The following is a 12,557-nucleotide window of genomic DNA, read 5'->3' as shown; positions in this document are numbered from 1 at the left end:
CTCCAGTGAATTATAAGCAATAGTGTTGATCTTGTTTTGTAAAGAAATTTTACAAAAGCAAACATTACATAATGCTACCTGTTGTAGTTGTTTTAGGTAAGTGTTTTATGAGTGACAAAATTAGTTTGAAAGTCTTTGCTAGTGTTATGGAAGAACGAGTTGATTCGAGACATGTATGAAATTTTCTGCTAGTTTTAGTGCATTTTGAATGTAAAATTAACTGCTGTGCCAAGCTGAAATTTGGTTAGGAGACCTGTGTGTCAAAAGAGTTTTAAAGGACCTGGGTATTGAGAAAATAAAAATGAATTTGTATATACACGGTGTACTTCTTTTGAAAAGTTTAGAGTAAGAAAGATGTTTGAATATTTTTGAAAGTCTTTCATGCTCACCAAGGCTGCATTTATTTCATTAAAATACAGTAATATAGTAACAAAAACAGTAAAAATAATACTTTTTACATCAATTTTTTTGTATAATATATAATAACTTTTCTTAAATATTATTGCAATTACAATGAACTGTAAATTATTCCTGTGATGCAAGCTGAATTTTCAGCATCATTACTCTAGTCTTCAGCATCACATAATTAGAAATCATTCTAATATGCAGATTTTCTGCTCAAGAAACATTTCTTACAATTTTCACAGATGAAAACATTGTGCTGCTTAATATTTTTTTGCGGAAACCATATTTTAATTTTTTTTTTTAAAAGATAGATAGATGTTTCTTTCGTGTTAAAATTGATTTCTTTCCAAAATAATAATTAATAAATAATTCATAAATTAATTAAATAATAAATTAATTAAATTAATTAATTAATAGTAGCCAGTCAATCGTAATACCTTTTCTAATAAAATTTGACAAATTTTCAGTTTAAAGATCTGCAGAAGATTAGGATTGATTTGACTCAACCAAATTTACATCAATAAGCGATTGTTCTAAACACTTATTTTAACAACAATAATTGTGGAACTTTTCCTTTAATGATACAAGATAAAAGTAACTTTTTTTTTAATCAAACACTGCACTTGGCTCAATAATCTGAGGGGGCATGTGCCTGCCTTGAATGGGCCTGCACTTCAGGGTGTTGATGTGTTTTGGTTGAGTCATGTTTGCACCCTGCTAATCCTGAAGGTGTGTGTGTGTGTGTGTGTGTGTGTGTGTGTGTGTGTGTGTGTGTGTGTGTGTGTGTGTGTTGTCTCAGCCATGCTGAGTGAGGTTGTAGGCTGTGGAGGTGGTGGAGACATGGAGTTTGATGTTGTTCTGGGCCAAGGAGGAGCTGACGGAGAAAAGCCTCCGACTCACACATCTACTGTCACCCTGCTTCATGCCAGTGAGTCTCACTCAAACACACACAAGGAAATCTTACTTATGACGTCTATAATCACGATGATGCTAGTAGTGATTCATACAATTGCTTGTTTGTCCGTCAGTCAGTAAAAAACTCATTTATTTTTCATACTTTCTCCAATTTCTCTCTCATGCTTCCAATCGATCAGTTGCTGCCCATCTGTTCCCTTTATTATTCTCTCATGATGTCTAGTTTCCCGTTCAAGGGTTCTACATTGCTGGGAATAGCATGTGTAATTATTGCTGGCACATTTTACACTTGCATAAACACTTGTAAAGCCTATGAAATGTCAACAAGAAGAACAAAAACACTACACAATTAATTATCTCTCCTGTCTACCTGCTCATATCTGTCTGTCGGTCCATATGTCTGTCTCTTTCTCTTAGTCGTGTCAAACCGCTCATGGCTTTGCTCTTGATGTGGTGGACAGCATGTTGCGCTGCGGGGTTCTTGTTACGGAGGAGGTAAGACACCTGTGTTAACAAACAAATAAACACATGCGTCCTCACAAATGTAGCATTTTCAAAATCACTGTTTTTTAAGTGGCTGATCCTAATATTCTAGAAAATAGAGTAGTTATCATATACTACAGGGTATTTAAAATAAATGTATTACTAAATGGCATCAAATGTCTGTGCTCATCACTCTTTAGCTCTGCCCACGGCACCCCTCCAGGAGCTCTGCTTTTTCTGGAGAGAATCGTAAAGCTTTATCTTTCTTTTATAAATATAATAAAACTAAAGACTTTTTGGAGATTTGAAGGATGGAATACTACTCGATAGGTACTCAAGATTAACCTGAGATTGGATGAAAGTATGTGTGTTATGCCCCCTTTAAAAATATTTAAGTTTATACATTTATATATTCATAGTCTTATATTTTATATTACATATAAATATATTTAATATATAAACATAATATATTTGTCTCAACCAGGGGCGTCATGCATTCATGATTTTTGAGGGGGCACATTTGGGGGAGGGCATTGTATAAGTCATTCTACGAAAGCACTGTATAACTGATATAGGCTTATGTTCCCCCCCCCCCCCCCTTTTATTCAAAACAATTCCAAACATGCTTAATATATCAGGAAATATCTCGTTTCTCAAATATGTGTAGGTAAACGCGTTTTGCACCTTTATAGATTGTTATTTGATCAATATATGGAAATGTAGTGTAATCTATTAACTACACATAAAAACCCGACTTTTTACTTAAGTGCCATATAATGCCACAAAACATTAAAAAAAAATTAATGTAAATTTTTCAGGCACTTTAAACTCCCATTAAAATCACTGAAGCACTTTACATTATGAAACGAATATCTTACTTACATTCGTACGTACGCACATCTGCACTTTTTGTTGTTTCTGATGAGAGAATTCGCTAAATAATTCAGTCAGCAAGCAAGTAAACAAAACACTGCATTTCAGTGATTACTCTTCTGGACGTCTCTGATTGGCCATTGCATCCATAAGCGCAACAGAATAGTTTCTGATTGGTTATCATGAAGCGTTGTACGAACGCGTCTGTCTCTGGCTCAGCGCCAGCCAGCGAATGCAGATTTGAATTTAGCAGCTGATGCTGTGCACTGAACGATCTAATCTCACCGCTGTGATTGTATCAAATATATAAAAAAATTATATTCTGCAATTCTTTTTTTGTTGTTGTCGTTTGGAAGCTGCATTTAAAATCCACTTGGCTCAGAAATCTGAGGGGGCACGTGCCCCCTCACTTCGAATGGGCATGACGCCTCTGGTCTCAACACATATATAAACAAAAACGTTTATTTTGGATGTGATTAATTGTTTGACAACACTAGTTTTTATAGACTAAATATAGACTGAAATTCAGAGACTTTTAGTCAACTAAAACTTGATAAGATGAAACAGGATAAGATGACTAAATGTGATAAAACCTAAAAAGGACATTCATCACAGGACTAAAATGTGACTGTTTTAATAGAATGAAATCCACAGACTTTTAGTCTACTAAAATTTTACTCAACAAAAAACGTCTAAGGTTACGTATGTAACCCTGGTTCCTCGAAGGAACGAGACACTGCGTCGAGAACGTTTGGGGAACACGTCCAGCATGACGTCTCTGAATAATGTGTATAATCAGTCCAAAGGAAGGGCGAGACGTCATAGGCGGGTGACGTCAGAGACCAGGAAGCATAAAAGCATGAGCGGCAAATCTATGCCTAGTGAGGAAGAGCACAGCTAAAGCAAGACAAGGAGAAGGAGCCTGACAGAAATCGGGGACAACCCGTCCAATGGCCAAACTTCAGAAGGAGTGAATCTTGACCCCCAGGAGAGGGGAGATCAGAGGACTCGAGGCTTAGGATAGCATCCTGATCACCGCTTAGCACAAGCTTCTTCTGGCCAGAGGCCTCAGCCTCAGCGCACCATGGAGGAAACATATAACATAATAAAGGGTTTCTGCTCACTGACTGGCCACTGAGAGGGGTGCGGTAGGCCACCATGGCCGCCACGTAGACCTTCAGGGTGGAGTGGGTCAACCCTGCGGAGAGCCTGCAGGAACTCTAGCACTGTACCATCCGGGCAGTTAACTGGGTCGAGCTGGCGGTCTCCGCACCAAGAAGTGAAAAGCTTCCACTTCAAGGCATAAAGTTTCCTCATTGAGGGAGCTCTGGATTGGAGAACGGTCTTACAACATCGGTTGAGAGACAGGAAGCTAAGAGTTGTGCCTCCTCAGAGACCACACCTACAGCCTCTAAGCTCCATGTGGGGGCGCACCCTCCGCCTGTGAGAGGAGATCTCTCCTGACGGGAACCTCCCATGGAGTGCCGTCAAAAAGAGAAATCAGGCCCAGGAACCATTCCCGGCCCGGCCAGAACAGGGCTACTAACAGCAGCCGGACTCCGTCCCGGCGCACTCTCTCCAGAACTTCAGAGAGCAGAGCAATCAGGGGAAAAAATTTACAGATGAAGCCTCGGCCACGTCTGTACCATGGCGTCCAGCCCAAGTGGAGCTGGATGAGTCAGAGGAAGCCAGAGGGGACAGTGCGATGTGTCTCGAGTCGCAAACAGATCCACCCGAGTCTGGCCAAACTCTCCAAGTCTGCTTCATCACCTCGGTGTGAAACCGCCATTCCCCGGGCCTTGGCCCCTGCCTCAACAGGATATCTGCTCCCATATTAAGATGCCCAGGAATGTGAACTGCTCTGAGCGAGAGGAATTCGTCCTGGGCCCACACAAGGATCTGGTACGCTAGTTGTATAAACAGCGTGAGTGCAGACCTCCTTGGTGGTTGATGTAAGAGACCACTGCTGTGTTGTCGGTGCGCACCAACTCATGGCGACCTCTTAGGTCTGGGAGAAAATAACGAAGTGCACGAAGCACCGCCAGCATCTCCAGGCAGTTGATGTGCCATGTCAGATGGCGACCACTCCACAGACCGCGGGCAGGGTGGCCACTCATGACTGCACCCCAGCCGGTGAGGGATGCGTCTGTCGCTAGCATCCCGCGGCGACAAGGAGCTCCCAGCACCGGGCCCTGAGACAAGAACCAAGGCTTCCTCCACATATCCAAGGCACGTAGGCAGCGCCGCGTGACCTTTAGCATGCGAAGTGGGTTTCCCCTCAGGGAGAACCCCTTGGTCTTGAGCCACCTCTGTAGGGGTCTCATGTACAGCAGGCCAATACTATTCATGTTGGACGCAGCTGCCATCAGACCCAGCAATCTCCGTGACTGCTTGACAGTGAGTGACCGGCCTTCTCTCACTCTCGCGACTGCAGTGAGGATCGACTCGATCCGAGCAGGTGACATACGTGCCTGCATCGTGGTCGAATCCCACACCATGCCCAGATAAGTGGTTCTCTGAACTGAAGAAAGCATACTTTTCTTGGCGTTAAGTCTTAACCCCAGCTCTTTCATTTGAGCGAGAACGACATCTCGGTGCAGAACCGTCATCTGCTCAGATTGAGCTGATATCAACCAATCGTCAATGAGTCGTGAAAGTGTGGGGTGAGAGTGCAAGGCCAGTGGAAGATCCGTATAGGTAGGCTTTTGCCCCCAAAAGCAAACCTCAGGAACTTCCGATGAAGAAGGATGGAGATAAGTGCATCTTTTGATAGATCGTGACACACCAGTCCTCGGACTTGGCCTGTGCAGGCGTGCTAAACTTCAGTCCCCTGACTGAGAGGTTCAAAAAGCACAGATCTAGAAAAGGACACAGCACCTCATCCTTCCTTGGAACAGTGAAGTACCGGCTGTAGAACCCGGACTCTGCAACCCAAGGAGGGACCACATCGATGGTCTCCATCCTCAGAGAGAGTCTACTTCTGTTCCATTACCAGAGCCTGCTTGGGGCCCACAAGAACTGGATTCTGTGGCCTCTCACTACAGTGTGCAGGACCCACTGAGACAGCCAAACTAGCTGCTCTGGAAACCTCCCAGGAGGTCGCGAGCCTCTTAGCACCGCTACGTTTCCGGGCAGTAACTGAGAGAAGCGCTAGCTGGAGACCGCTGTGCCCTGGAACACCGGCAGGGTTGGCAGATCGATCTCCTGAGGGCACTGAGGAGAGACGTGCACCGTGTAATGCGGTGTATGCCGCTCTTCCCCAGAGGGGCCTGCCCTCCGAGGTCCTGAGCCGCAGCATCAGGACTCTCGTAGCTGAAGTCTCCTAAAAACGACGGTCCTCAGGCCCACATCGTCTGCTAGGAAGACTAGACCAGAGCCTGCTCGGGGCAGGACCCCGTGAAGTACACTTGGCAGGGGCTCCCACACCGCCATGTGACCTCCTAAGGGAACCAGTCTCACGAGACTGGCCTCTGGTGTGCCTAGAGTCACTAGCTGGGTGCCCTGAAGCGGCGGACCGGCAGGGGACGACCATACTAGCTGCTCTAGAGACCTCCGTAGAGGTAGCGAGCTTCTCAGCACCGCTACGTTTCCGGGCGGTAACTGAGAGAAGCGCTCGCTGGAGACCGCTGCGCCCTGGAACACCGGCAGGGTTGGCAGATCGATCTCCTGAGGGCACTGAGGAGACACGGGCACCATGTAATGCGGTGTACACCACTCTTCCCCAGAGGAAGCTGGCCCTCTAAACGTCCTAGGCCTTACGCGTCAGGATGTTATGATGAAGGCTATCCAGCGAAAACAACGGTCCGTATAACTGCTTTCCACTAGAAGCCTTCGGCCTGGGAGCGCCACTCTGACTCTAGCGTCTGTGGAGTACAAAAGTGACACCCCCGGCACGAGGGGCTGGAACATGGTTGGGACTGCTCCGCCCAGCAGCCCCTGACCGCCTCAACCTCCTCAGAGGAAGAGCGGTACACACGTGTTCTCACATAAGAAATTACATCCCTAGAGCCCCTGCACATCTAACTTCACATAGTCAGATAAATATTAATATATAGTAGTCAACAACCAGACGAGTCAACACGGTCTGGTGTAGAAAAAAAACTCACATAAGGATGTAGTACAATGTAGTACACGCATTGCCTCGCAGCGTGCATGTCTATTTTTTATATATATATATATGCTACTCAGTCACAAAGACAACATCAATCTCTTCAGAGAAAGATGAATGCTGCAGCGAGCTCTGCCTCCGAGGACGAAGAAACCACAGCAAGGGTTTTCAAGCCTCGAGACCGAGCTCTAGATCTAGTGAACACGGGTGGAGATAGGACGAGCCGTCTCCAACCCGTTCGCCAGATCATGTGCGATTCCTGCGAACGCGGTCGCCGCCGTGCCCCAGCGTGACCACAATCTGGTGGCTAAGAAAGAAGATAGGGACTTGCTGCCCGTCTTACATTCCTTCCAGCAGATCCGAAAGCGAATCCCGCGAGCACAACCACCGCTCCGTTTTTTCCTCGACAGAAGCGGGGCTGGCACCGCGAGAAATGCCAGTGAAAGCTCTCTCCTCAAAGAGAGCCTTCTGAGAGTAAAGCAAAGGCTCGCATCGCAGCCGTCAACTCCCTCGAGAGCTGACACTGCTCGCTTCACTCTCAAGCAGACAACACACGAGCTGCGTGTGTCCCTACCTTTTTTTTTTTTTTGGCAGGGAAAACACACAGCCTGAACGCTGCCTGCTCTCGCCCAAAACTTCTCTTGATTGAAGCTTTGACAATGGAGTTTATCAGTGGACAAACGACACTAAATAAGACTCACAAACAGATAGCGACTGACACACACACACAGAGCGCTTGCTGAAGACACAAGGCTGATTTCCGGCTTCGCCGCTCATGCTTTTATGCTTCCTGGTCTCTGACGTCACCCGCCTATGACATCTCGCCCTTCCTTTGGACTGATTATACACATTATTCAGAGACATCACGCTGGACGCGTTCCCCAAACGTTCTCGACGCAGCTCGAGTTCCTGAAGAGGAACTAGATGACTAAATATGGTAAAAACCTATATAGGACATTTCATAAAACTAAAAATACAACATCAAGAAGTATATTTTATATTTATTTTTAAATTATTTTTTTATTTTTTTTATACTCAGTCTTTAAAATATGGTATTAGAAATTAATAAAAGTGAAAAAATGGGTGAAAAAAAAAGAAAAATAATTTAAAGGACCGGGTTTTATATGATTACAAACTGAAATAGAGCATGACATAAAATGTCAGACAATGATTATTTTTAGCCTCATTGATAAGACTGTTGGTAGTTTTTTGGCACAGACACAAGGGAAACTACAACTTCTGTGCCACTCGGCCAAAGCAGCACACTTATCATATGATACCAGTAATCATAAAATAGAGATATGAATAAAAACTCGAGATAGGTATATAAACGCAGAGACACTTTTTTTTAGCCTGGACAATATACAGTATCACACCCTCACAAATGTAGATTTTCTTAAGTTTTCAATGTCAAGAATTCACAGAGACATGGCCAAAAATAGTTTTCACTCCACTCGCCAGACATCTAGCAAACTCTCTGACTCAATCTAATCTGTGACATGCTGACCGTTTGGTCTGTGCCCATTTATTTTCAAGTGCCACCACAGTTTTCAGATGACTGATTCACAAACACCCGCAGACGTGAAAGCGATTTTTGTTTGTCTGTGGTTAAACAAGGTCATTTCAACCCTAAACTGATCACTTTGCAGCTTATTTGTATGCGCCTTTAGTGATGTGAACTTGTTGTCTGTGTGTGTACATAGGTTCAGAAGGATATACCAGTTTGTGACTTCATCTAGAGGCATGGTGTGTTATCATGAGCTGTTTCAGACAATCCTGACCAGAGCAGCGATTCAGACTGTGAGGAACCAGACGCACGCTCTTATAAGGTACACAAACCCACAGACAGCTTTAATAAAATATAGAAAGTTATCATTCAGAAACTTTTGTTTATACATTCAGATTATTTTGGATTTTATAATCATATATTAAGAGCACTTGAAATCTTTTTGTACACTTTGGAGAAACGCACACAAACACTAACATGTAAACCTCAGACACTGACAGAAAAAAAGGCTTAAAATTAAGACAGACAGTTCAGAGATGCTGCACTTGAATTCTGGTGTCTGTCTGCATGTTGCGCAGTATTTCAGTATCTGTGAGATGAATTCAGCACAAAGAGAACAGGAAGGGAATGTCAATGGTGTGAGTTTGCAGAAGAGAAGCTGCTGTGGATTGTCTTCCCTGGCATCAGAACCTCAAGCAAACACGTAGAATGGCTTTTTTTTCTTTAGGTTTGAACACTTTATTACAATTAATTTATTTGTTGATGTATACATTTTATATTTGTATTATATGTATGTAAAATATAAATAATTATAAATTAAACAAATAATAGATGTTATAGAAACCTGAAAATAATACATATTAAGAACAGAGAATCATGTAATATGTAGCTTTGAAGTTGGTAAACTATTTCACTGATAAAATGGTCAGAGCAGCGCTGACAACACGTGTATGTTTCTGTGTGTCCTTACTGTTGTGTGTGTGCATTTGTATTGGAGAGTGAGCATAAGAAAGAGTAATAAAATGTAATTTTGTGGCATAAAAATGGAAATTATTAACTATTTTTATCTGGTTGTTTGCTGTATTTATTTGCTTGGTCAGTGTTGTTGTGGGTTCTGGTATTTGCTGCCATAAGGCTGTAAGAACTTAACTGAAATTGTTTGGCGAAATGATATAGACATGTAATGCAGTAGAGATCTGCATTTCACTGTGTGATTCCCTGAAAATAATTGCACACCTCTGAACGTTCAACAGCCAATCAGTGCTGTAGCATAATGACTAAATGTATACCATTCCAAACATTGGGGTCGGTAAGATTATTTTATGTTTTTGGTCAGTGTTTATGCTCACCAAGCCTGCATTCATTTGATCAAAATCAGAATGTTGTAAAATATTAAAATGTACAATAAATGTTTTATATTTTAGTATAATTAAAATGTATTCCTGTAATGCAAAGCTGAATTTTCAGCATCATTACTCCAGTCACATGATCCTTCAGAAATAATTCTGATATGCTGCTCTTTTCTGCTCTAGACACAATTATATTATCACTGTTGAAAACAGTTATGCTGCTTAGTATTTTACAAATGATGACAACTGAAGCAATCAAACCAACAAAATGTTTCTTAGAAAAATGTTAAATGTTATTTTTGAGGAACATTTGCTGATTGAATAGAATAATTGAAGTCTGTGAATATGCCCAAACAACATCTGTTACCTTACTAATAATAACCTTTGCACTTTCCCACTGTCCTCTAACCTTCCGCTGTCTTTTTTCTCTCTCTCTACTTTCTAGTTGAGTCAGCCGTCTCAGTGCCCGGAGCTGCTGTTCTTTCTCTGTAGTTTACCGAGTGTCCGGCTGAGAGCTCTGTGCTGGGCTCTAGAAAGCCTCCATTACCTCCCCTCACCTATCAGAGGTTAGCACACACACACAAACTCTGACCTCTGGCCAAACAATGCTGTTGCCATGTGTGATGAGTAAGTGTGCTTTGGCAGCATTGCTGTCACTATTCACACCGGGTGTGAACAACTAAGTGTTTATAACCTAAAAAATTGTTTATGCTAGAGAGAGACTGTTTGAGCCAACTACATGCACATTTGAAGAACCGAGCTCAACTGGATAAAACACATTACGGTAGGACATAAAAACACATTTTTCATTATCCGCTCACCACCTTAAGGCTGAAGGATTTTCCAAGAGTTTACATCTTAGATCCACATTGAGATCCGTTTTAAACGGAGAACATCCATCTTGACTGATCCAATCACAAGTGGTCAGCATAGGCAATAAAAACAGATCAGACAAAAACCTGACAGGCAGTTGGCAGATGAGTACATCCAGTCCCCCAAGAATGCCTCTTGACCTTAAAACTGAATCAAGTAAAGATGTTTTTCTCTTTGCTTTTGCTAGTTGGCACTCTTTAAGGGAAGTGGTTGTTATACACCATTGAAGCAGATGCTGTTTTGTTTTCTATGCAAAAACTATTTCATCAACAGAGTCAGCTTTCACTGTAAGGGTTTCACGTTTTATGTCATTGTGTCACAATTCACCAGTGCATAATCAAAATATGCTTTTCCTTAAATGGAAATAACAGATTATGCAATGAATATGTAGTAACAGAAATAATTGAATGTTTTTTTTTTGCTTGTTTTTTTTATTTCCATCCCTACCTAGAAATCCTTTCAGAAATGGTCACAGAAAATGCATTTGAGACATGTTACCACCTTGTGATCGGATCACTAAACAGATCCCCAGTAGCTACTTTTATATGTATACAGATAATCTAGTAACTGGATTAACGGCTCAGTCGGACTGAAGTTATTGATCTTATTGAGCTCCATTTGAATAAAACTTTGACCAGGTTGAAAGGGATGGCATGTAGACCACAGTCAACAGGAAATATTTAACCATGTTAATGCTTGAATTTTCTCAGTTGGATTAAAAAATTATTGCCCTAATGCTTATGCTTACATATTCTTTACATTGTACGAATGCGCATATATTTATTTCAGCCATGACAACTCTTAGGATAGATTGTAAAGCATTCATTAATGTAAATAGAATGTGCATAGGTTTTGTCTCGATAGATTGGCAGATTTACATCTAGAGAGAGGAAGATCCCCGTAGCAGATATAGACAGGTGGTGCTGGGGAGGTGGTAGGATAAGATGAGGACACGCATAGCACGCAGACATAGCATTCACTGAATACGTCCTGATTGTAAAGGTTTATGGTAATGAGTATGTAAATCCAATTGACTGGGAACATTGAATTGAATAAACCTATTGGAAAGCAACTAAATAATTACAAATTTCTTTAAAAATATTATTTTGACATACAGGGGTAAGAAAAATATTTGAAACCTTAAGAATTAGAAAGTTAATCTCCATTAATTGGCCATGAAATGCCATCTGAGGTTCTTCTAAACCACAAATATAGACAAACACGATGTGCTTTAGCTAACAACTCAAAAACAATTATAATCTTTCATGTCTTCATTAAACAGATTCCATTAAACACTGACAGTGTATACTCACATATGTTCATGAATATGTGAATCGGATGGCAACGTTAAGGTTTTGAGCAAACATGAAGTCGTTTTAACCATTAAACGGCCAACATAGATGCTGACAGTCTCACTTCAGCTGCTGATGCTTTATCATTAATTTATTATTGTATTTATTGTATTATTACAATATCTGTGTTACTGAGTAATCTTACTCTGCTGAAGACTAGAGCATTGATTTTTTTATAAGAGAGTTGCTGCACACCAAATTGTGTTCCAGCATTATTAAATAATACTTCAGTACAGAAGCCTTGTATATTGCTTCTTTGTCCTCTTTTGTAAGTCGCTTTGGATAAAAGTGTCTGCTAAATGACTAAATGTAAATGTATATTTGATGTGTTTCTGTGAATCTTCTGTAGAGAGCTCATCTATCGACTTGTTGAGAATGGTGCTTCGTACCTTCATTGATCTTGGGGTAAGTGATTCTGTACATCCTGTTTTATTATTATATATAGAAGCTGTAAATAAAAGTGCAAGGCCAGATAAAGGGAGGACAGTAAAGTGTAACAATATGTAGCAGGTGTTGTAATAAAGTATAAATAATTTGGCCTCTGGAGACTAAACAACATTTCTCTGTTCCTGTGCTTTTAGGTGTTGATTGAGGACGGGCGGAGAGAAGATGTGTATATCGGTTTTCTCTTCTCTCAGTGTGCTCACAAAGAGAAACTCTTGCAGCTTTTCAAACAGTTCATGTGTAACTGA

At 41.6% G+C, this 12,557-nt stretch overlaps 1 pseudogene; it reads left to right on the top strand.

Moving 5' to 3' along the window:
- Positions 1-12,557, top strand: part of LOC132098255 (glycerol-3-phosphate acyltransferase 2, mitochondrial-like) — a 117,921-nt pseudogene extending 105,364 nt beyond the window's left edge.

The sequence above is a fragment of the Carassius carassius genome, chromosome 21, assembly GCF_963082965.1.
Source record: "Carassius carassius chromosome 21, fCarCar2.1, whole genome shotgun sequence".
NCBI lineage: Eukaryota > Metazoa > Chordata > Actinopteri > Cypriniformes > Cyprinidae > Carassius > Carassius carassius.
This window is presented reverse-complemented; position numbering and strand designations above follow the sequence as displayed.